The 9,292-nt window shown below is 38.3% G+C and overlaps 1 protein-coding gene across 1 annotated transcript in view; it reads left to right on the top strand.

Annotated features, from left to right (window-relative positions):
- The window catches only part of fancm (FA complementation group M), a 64,568-nt gene that overhangs the window by 21,318 nt on the left and 33,958 nt on the right, over positions 1 to 9,292 (top strand). The window lies entirely within an intron of this gene.

The following is a 9,292-nucleotide window of genomic DNA, read 5'->3' as shown; positions in this document are numbered from 1 at the left end:
GTTCATTTTTATTTCATCTGTAGATTATTTTCTGAACTAGTTAATTATCTAAATTATAAAATATAAGAAAATAATTAAAATGTCCATGATGTCGCCCTGAAATGCAAGGTGGCAACCTTAAAAATATTTTTTTTTGTCTGACCAAAACCCAAAGATATTCAATATGCAATTATAAACAGATAAACAGCTGAATATTACCATATTTTAGAAGATGGATTTCTAATAATAATAATAATAATAATACTAATAATAATCCTTATTTATAAAGGGGCCAGCAATAACAGCAGTAGTTTCCAAGTGCATTTTGTGATTAGTATTTCTGGATTTTTTTTGTAATATGCCAGCACATTTTTATTTTATCTGTAGATTATTTTTTTTATTAATTAATGAATCATCAGAAAATAGTGACAAATGTTCATCACGTCCCCCAAAACACAAGGTGGCAACCTCAAAAAACATTTTTTTTTGTCAGACCATAACCTAAAGATATTCAGTACGTAATTATAAACAGATAAAAGCTGAAAATTAGCGTATTTGAGAAGCAGGATTTATAATATAAGTAGTTTGCATTTTGTGATTATTATTTCCTGATTTATCATTATATGCCAGCACATTTTCATTTATACTGTAGATTATTTCCTTATTTGATTAATCAAATAATTATTTTTTAATTAATTATTTATTTTTTAATTATTCAGTCATCTACATTATAATTTATGTGACCATTGTTTTCTAATTTATTGTTATATACCAACACATCTTCATTCAGTTTTGGTTTAAGATTATTTTCTTGATTAATTGATTAATCAAAAAAATTATAAAATATTAAAAATAAGTCAAAATGTCTATCACTTCCCTCTGAACGCAAGGTAGCAACTTTAAAAGACTTTTTTTTTTGTCTCGCCAAAGAGTCACAAAGTGCTTTACATGTTACACTTTAGTGTATAAAACAGAGGAAATAAAAGACAGTTTAAATGAAATTAAAACTCAAATAATATCAGATCAAAGTATGTTTAAAGAAGGGACTTAAAAGAGATCACTTCCTCGACTGACCTGATTTCCTTGGGCAGATTGTTCCAGAGCCTCGGGGCCCTGACCTGACCTGCTCTGAAACAGACAAAAGACGTCTGCCTGAGGACCTCAGAGTATGATTTGCATTTGTTCTTGACAAATAAGACAAATCAAAATACAGTTCTTGTTTTAGTACTGGAGGCTGTGTCTCTGATCTAGTATGGTATTGGATGGATTTTTATGGGACCACAAGCTCATTTTTGCACTCGATTTTAAATAATTTTAAATATATTTTTTATATTTGCACCTCTTGTCTGCATATTTGCTATTTTTTTGGTGATTTTTAATTAAAAAAAAAACCAATTTAGTAATTGATTTTACCTTTGATATCTTCTCTTTTATTGTAAATCTGTATCTGTATTATTATGTTATATATGTCATATATATTATGTTATATATTTTATTGCAATGTAAAGCACTTTGAGTGGCCTTGGTGTATGAAATGTGCTATACAAAGAAAGCTGCATTGCCTTTTCTAGTGTGATATATAGTAGCGTATATAACATTTTGAAGTAGGGCTTTTTATAAAACAAAAATTTATTTAAACTTTATGTTGCATTACATCAATATATGACATAAATCTATGACTACACACTTAATAAAAGTAATTAACTGCTACTTGCCACTGTGTACTCAATGAAAGGTGTTTGGCCCTGTTTGGGTCACAGTGGCAGCTTTAGCTCATTTATATGTAACATCCTGTTTGTAGCAGTGACACCTGCTTGCACGCACACGTGATTATTTGCATCCTGACCCTTTAAGAAATTGATGAACGTCTTAACAGCGGGACACCTGGTGGGAGAGGGCAGCAGAGAGTGAGAGTGTGTGTGTGCGTGTACACACGTGGCCGCCTGACAGCCTTGATTGTCCTCTTAAATGTGACAGGAGAGGAAATGCAGAACCATGGCAACATATACAACACGCTGTGGTGGATACAAGCATCAGGCGGCAGAAAAAGATGGTTGATAAAGCATTTTAAATCTTTTTTTTCATGTTGCATTATTTAAATAATGTGTCTTTTATTGTGGCAGATGGTAAACAAAAACGTCCTCCTGTGGGGTTAATAAACAAACTTGAACTCGGGGACAGACTAAGCGGGATTTCCTCTGATCTGTGTCGCTGCAACAGCCAACCACCATGTTGCACCCTTCGACAGGCACGTAGAGAGCACATTATGTAATCCTCTCCTCCATAGTCTGTGGGGGAGTCTCCATGTAAACACACGCATGCAGACACACACACACACACACACACCCTACAGTGCTCTACTAATTGGTCCTGACTAACTGAAGACTACCATGTACACCAGACACACACCCTCCTACACAAACACACACACACACACACACATACATTCCATTAAGTCCCTCCCATTGCTGACATGCGGGGGTGAAAATTCAGCTTAGTGTAGGTTTTGTTATTAATAGCTGCCTACAGACTGGCTTTTTCAGCGATTCACCACGTCACTTAGCTCCATGTCCTTGAACCAATCATCTGTTGGCCCCTGCTGAGCATGCTCCGTGAGGCTGCTATCAACGATGTTGTCATTTGGCACACGTCCTCTCCTCTCCATCCTCTCCTCTTCTCTTTTTAATAATCTTACTGGCCTTGGGAATAATCCAAATCTAACATTGACCTCATGTTTGTTTTACTATTTCTACGAGACCTTTACACTGGATTCATTTATTCCAGCCTGCCTGACCTCATCAATGTGACATTAAGCTATTTAAAATGTAATGTATGTTCATCTTTTCAATTGTAAAACACCACTGTTGTTAGTATTAGCACGTGATCACGGCCAAAATGAAATGTCAGACCCTCATTTTGTGGTTTTGTTGGTGGTTTTCTTTTGCCTTTCATTTCCTTCACCTCCTCCTTTCACCTACCTAAACTCTTTCTCTTTATCTCCAGGAAAACAGCAGTGATGGTTTTCCTGGTTTGTTCATTAAAGCAACACTCTTCTCTGCTTCCTATCAATCTATCTGGGTGTTGGGTGGTAAACAGACTGGGGATAGTTGTGTATTAGTTGAAAATAATTGTGGGAATGTGTTGAAATAATATGAGTTAAAAGAATAAATGTAAGAAAGGGGTAGGGACATATAAGTTTTACTTCTACCTACCCCTTTTCGGATTCTGTAATCTTTGTCTTGTTTGTTTTTTTATTATGTTTTTCTCTATTTTTGGTTCAAAATTAAGTCTTTCAGTCATTCATTCATCCATTTTTCACTAAATCTGACTTCTATACTATATACAGTACAATGCCAGGTATGATGGGAAGATAAAAGTAAGTTTAAAATACATAGTTTTGTCACCAATTATCCTTTCGTCCCAATTACATACAAGACCTAGCAAGAAGGTGGTAATTGAGTCATTTTCATTTAAAGAATAATCTCATTCCTCTTCTGTTTCCTCTCTCTGACTTTCCTCTCCCATTATGAATTATTTATCCACGTTTTTTTTATCCAAATATCTTGTTTGTCATGTCACTCAGGCAGATTCACTCCCATCCAACACTAAATGAGATGTAAACTTTAATAGAGAACTTTAATAGTTTGCAAAGCTGATCCATAACTCAGTCGCGGGAACATCTCAGATAAAATCATCAATATAGGGGCGTCGGTGGCTTAGAGGTAGAGCAGGCGCCCCATATACAAGGCTGTTGGCGCAGCAGCCCAGGTTCGACTCCAGCCTGTGGCCCTTTGCTGCATGTCACTCCCTCTCTCTCTCCCGCTTTCACGCTCAACTGTCCTATCGATTAAAGGCAAAACATGCCCAAAAAAAAAAAAATCTTTAAAATCATCAATATAAACTACCGCACACTGAACTGAATTACTGTGGTTTTATTTTATTTTTGATTTTATTTAGCAGACATGTGAGTGCTCATGTGATTCTGTTGAGCGAACCTGAAGAAGCCACGAGCGAAACGCGTTGTTCGCTCTTAATAAAATCCCAGTAATTCAGTTCAGTGTGCGGTGGTTTATGTTGATGAGTATATAAGCAAATTGGGGTAAGCCCCAACATCATGCAAGGTGAAGGATAGCGGAGAAAAATAATTAGCATCTATTTTGATGATAGATTAATAATTTAAGTACATTTTCAAGCAAAAATGCCAAACACTTAATGATTCAAGCTTTTCAGATGTTTCTAACTTTATGGGGTCAATTCTGAATGGACTGCAAGTGACTAATGTGTCATGTTTGTAAAAAACATGACACATTAGTTTAGTGCTGTTTCCTGCTGTAGAGTGAGTGAATAACAGACAGCTACTTGACAGAGACAGCAAACTAGAATAACAGACAGCTACTTGACAGAGACAGCAAACTAGCGTGATGCTGAATATATTAAACTGTGGGACCTCCAACTAACGTCTAAGGTGAAATCTGGACCCCGTGGCTGGACCAGCTAGGAACCACTGCTTTACGATAGTGTGATGAGCACATTTTATCACTATTATCTGATATTTTATAGACAAAACAGTCATGTCATATAATGGAGAATATAATAATAATTTAATCCTTAGTTGCAGCTTTATCTTAAAGTATCAGAGTGCAGGCAACAAGCTCCAGTTACAGTGACGTTGCAGCTGAACAATTTTTCTTTGTGCACTTTCTGTCATTTCACTCCACATTCCACCCAGACAAACACAGCGACCTCACTAATCTGGTGCTGAGTAATCTCATAATCTGGACCTGACCGCTGCGTACACATTGCCTCATTGAGCTCCACCTGTCAATTAACTAGAGAGAGAGTGAGACGGGGAGAGTTGGGGATTGTAAACAGCTTGTGGGCTTGTTTCTCAAAGCTGTCTGCCTCTCTCTGACAAGCAACACCACACACATACGTACATATACAGTAGACACTGCAGAAGACCTCATACTACTCATTGATTCAAAATTAAAGTCAGTTTCTTTAACTCATAGATACATTAACAGGACGACTAAAGACTAATTATTATACAGTACAACAGAAAATAAAAGTGTTGGATGGAGCTTGCTAAGCTAATGTTAAATATCAGCAACCATAGTGAGCTGTCACCAAGAAAACCACATGATAGAATATAAATCTAACATTAAGCTATATTTTTTGTTATTAAGGACGGAGCAGGGGCAAGACACAGCTGGCACACTTACAAACTTACGCTTTACAGTAGCAATGGTTTGCTTTTAGCTGTGCTGTTGTTTACTTCCGCTTTCCAAAACCAGAAGCAGGCTGAGCCTAGCATACTGCAAAAGGTAGGGATGAGAGTGTACACCATTATCTGTATCTGTATCTGTGTCTGTTCAACCAACCAAATTATCGTTATCAGTATCTGTACTCAGAATAGGTGGGGTTTTAGACAGAAATGGGTGTGGCTTAAACTGGAAATGGGTGGGACCGGACCAGAAGTTGTTTTAAGTATTTTAAGCCCGAAATTCTTTAGAAGTTGCTATATTTATATAGAGAAAACTATTTACAGAACAATCTCAGGATTGAGCAGTTTTGATCACAAGAGTGAGGGATCAAACACAGCTACTCAAATTAGGATTGTACCGGATACTCGTTTCACCTGAGTGTTTGGCTCAGCCCTAGCCAAAAGAAATCAATTTAACAGCTTTATACTGCATATTACAGATGAACGCATTATGTAGTTGGTACTGCATACTGCATATATTGATGGTGTATTTATTTTTATTTTAATGTTTATTTAACAGGGACGATACATACAACATTGCCACAAAAACATGGGAAAATGTGATGCATATAAGACGTCTAGCTTCAGCTAATTTGCAGTCTTTGTCCCTGGTCAGGCTTTAGAATACACATTTTTCGAATTTTTCTGACCTGCCGAGGGACCGCAGATGCAAATTAGCTCAAAGCTATAATTTGATATGGTGCATCAATGGTAACATTTGTGTTTTGAACTGCGCATGGTCCCTTTAAAATATATAATGATAATAATATGTAGGCAGTTTTGAGTACAGCCATCAGTCTAAGCTATATTTCGTCAAGATGATAACATGCTAACTCGCAACCGCTGCAGCGAGGCATCACCTCTACACGTGGGGCGCCGGCACCATCCACTTCGCTACCGACGCCCCATTTGTTCTTTTTCTCGAGGTGGCAAGAACAAGCACAAAGTTCTCTCTGGCCAGGACATTTCATACTTCATAAGAAACTCAAGTGCAGAACTCTTGGGAAGTCCTCATAGGCCCCTCCCACTGCCACATACCTCACAGGCGCTTTTCTGAATTAACCACGCCCACTTCAAATGTCTGACCAATCACACAATTGTTCTCAGACACCACACAAGAAAAAAGTTCTGCCCAAATGATGTGTTGAGAACAAGCTGCAAGAACTCCCAAACCAGGGCTGCAAGAAAAGAATGACGTCATTGTTTTCTTGCAGCCCTGTGAGAGAGAACAAACTTCTCTGTTCTTGCGGCGTAGGTAACGGCCTTAACACATCTTTGTTGCATTCAAATGGGGTTGTGTTTACCCAGTTCACGAGTAGAGTCCATATGAATACCACCCTGCTGTGGTATTCATGACCTCGAAAGTTGAAACTGTCTGAGGGCTTTGAGTTCATGAGTTTGTGTTCACAACTTCCCATGTCATAAACACAAGCTCACACATTCCATTTGAACGCAGATTTTATTTCAGACACTTTCAAGACACTAAAATAGTCGACGTAAAGAAGAAGGCATTTCTCAGTTCACATGACATGTAAACCCTTCCGTGCAGACTTTTAGGTCATGGCAGAATCTTACAAAGCTATGTTGCCACAATCTTAAAATCTGGTCATTCCTCGCTAGCAGCATCTGTTGTTGATGGTTACAGATAAGTTTGGGGTAGGCTGCTAGCCTTATTACCTATGGTCTGATTTAACTGGAGTTTCTCTCCTTTTTCTGATCCTCTTACGTCACCATCCATAGAAAAGCCTACAGTATTTCCCATCCCATCTGGTCTATCTTTTTCCTATACCCGCTGCTACATTAGACCTGAATTGTGCAATCAGACTTCCTTCATCTCGTCAACTATGCAACTATGATTGAATCATCTTGTAAACAAACAGCTTCACCGATAAAGAAACTTACAGTACATCCATAAAATCTTCGTATTACTTACTGACATTGTATCATTATAGGTAATTTGGGTTTGTTTTTTGACCAGGCTTTAGTTGGTTCTTCATTCTCTTAACAAAAAGTCTTTAGCGATCGCCCGTTATGTGATCTGTTTTCAAGTTTGGACCATATCATATGTGATGAAGCACAATCCTGACCAGATGGGCCGACCTCCTTATGCTTTCTTGTTTAGGTCTAGGTGATATAGCTGTTGATGTTTTCTGAAAGGTCAGGGGAATTAAGGGTTGTTATTTAACCCTTTGCTTTTGTCTTCATATAAGCTCCGTAGTGCACACTCCTGTTTCACCTTAGAGAAGCCGGTTGAGGTTCAGCAGAAATGGTGAATGGCTCCGTTTCCACTTCAAAAGGAAAGCTTAATTTAAGAATGTTTTCACATAACAGGGAAAGTAGGTTGTCTATTCTGCTCTGTTTGATGTTTACTGTGTTACTTGGTTTTTCTGTGTGACTCTGGGGGTATGAACATATAATAGAATATGTTGTTAGCGTAAATGCAGCTACTTCTACCACTGCTGGCTCATGGGGAGATGGAATAGTAACCATAAAAGACTTTTTCCGCGAGTAATCCATTTATTTCTAGTTTAGTTTAGTTTAGTTTAGTTTAGTCTGCATGTCGAAGTATCCTTGAACCCCAGATTGCTCCCGATGGCTGTTACATCGGTGTGTGAGTGTGAATGTTTGTGTGAATGAGTGAGTGGTCAGATGACTAGAAGGCGCTATACAAGTGCAGATCCATTTACCATTTACCATACAGTTTAAAAGACTTCTTTGAACACATCAACAATGATCATCAAAAGTGTGATTCAGTGCTAAAACATGAGGCGAAGTTGATGCAATATAAAGGGACATACAACTTTTAAAACCACTAGAGGCAGCAGTGACATATTTCCTTATAGAGCAACATTGCAACACTATCAGGACATATTATTATTAGCAGCAGGAGAAAAGAGTTTAGCGCCTACACGTGTATGTGTAATTCATCAATTGTTTTAATTGATTACTGAAAGATCTGTAAGGGCGCATTCACACTGGCGCTATTCGGTCCGTTTCAAACGAACCCTGGTCCGCTTCCATGGTTAGTTTGGTTCGTTAAGAGTGGTGTGAACGATCATTCCGACTCTGGTCCCCTTGAAAACTGGGGGTCTCGGCTCACTTGCAAGTGAACCCTGGTGCGGTTCGCTTGGTGACCAAGCCGGCTGAAGGAGATGGATTTCTGTTTTCGGTCCTGGCCAATCAATGAGCAGGGTTTTCTTCTTCCTTGTGCTTTTTTTCTTCCTGGTCAGTGGTCATTTCGGGCAATATTGCCCCCAAACGAGCAGCTGTTGTAACTGCGTGACGTTGTCCAGGCAGTTTGGTCCGCTTTAAAAAGTGCAGTGTGAAAGTGAATCGAACCAAATGAAGGTGTGGAATTTTTTGGGCATTCCCCGGCCCAAACCGAGTCCCCTGGACCATCCTGGTGTGATGCGCCCTAAGTGTTTCGTTCTCTGATATAAGCTGGAATCACATTCCGCTCTCTTAAACCTCTTACGGACCAGAGTGACTGGCTTTTTATTACTTTGATTTTCTTAGTTTATTTCTTACTTTTTACGTCACATGCAGTTGTGAAGGTTTTGGGTTGTTTCTATTTTGTGGATTGCAATGATTGCCCAACAAAATGAATCAACCATTTAATAAGAAAAAATATATGTCAAGGTTGTTGTTGTTTTTTAATAATTTAATATGTAATATATTTGTGCATGTTAAAGTATACTGTGCTCTCTGTTCTATTATGTTAAATTATGATCCTTTGTTGTCCAAGTGGTGACTGTCAAGGTGTTTTTAAATATCATATGACGTATAGAATATATGAGTCAATGAGCCCTATTTCAACAATCTATAGTGCATGGTGCAAATGCATTTAGTGCTTGTCCAACTCCAGTTCTGCGAGTTAAATGGCGTATAATCTGGCCGCAGAGTCAGGTGCATGGGGCAAAGAGATTGTATTCAATCCCGTTGTTAATCATAGGTGAGTCATCTCTCATTGCCTTTGAAAGCCACGTGGGCCTGCACCTGGTGCATTGGCAAACCGAAGAAGCTGAGAGTAACACACTAAGAGCAGCAAAT

The sequence above is a fragment of the Epinephelus moara genome, chromosome 14, assembly GCF_006386435.1.
Source record: "Epinephelus moara isolate mb chromosome 14, YSFRI_EMoa_1.0, whole genome shotgun sequence".
Taxonomy (NCBI): domain Eukaryota; kingdom Metazoa; phylum Chordata; class Actinopteri; order Perciformes; family Serranidae; genus Epinephelus; species Epinephelus moara.
Note: the sequence above shows the minus strand (reverse complement) of the source record. Positions and strands in the feature narration are given on the sequence as shown.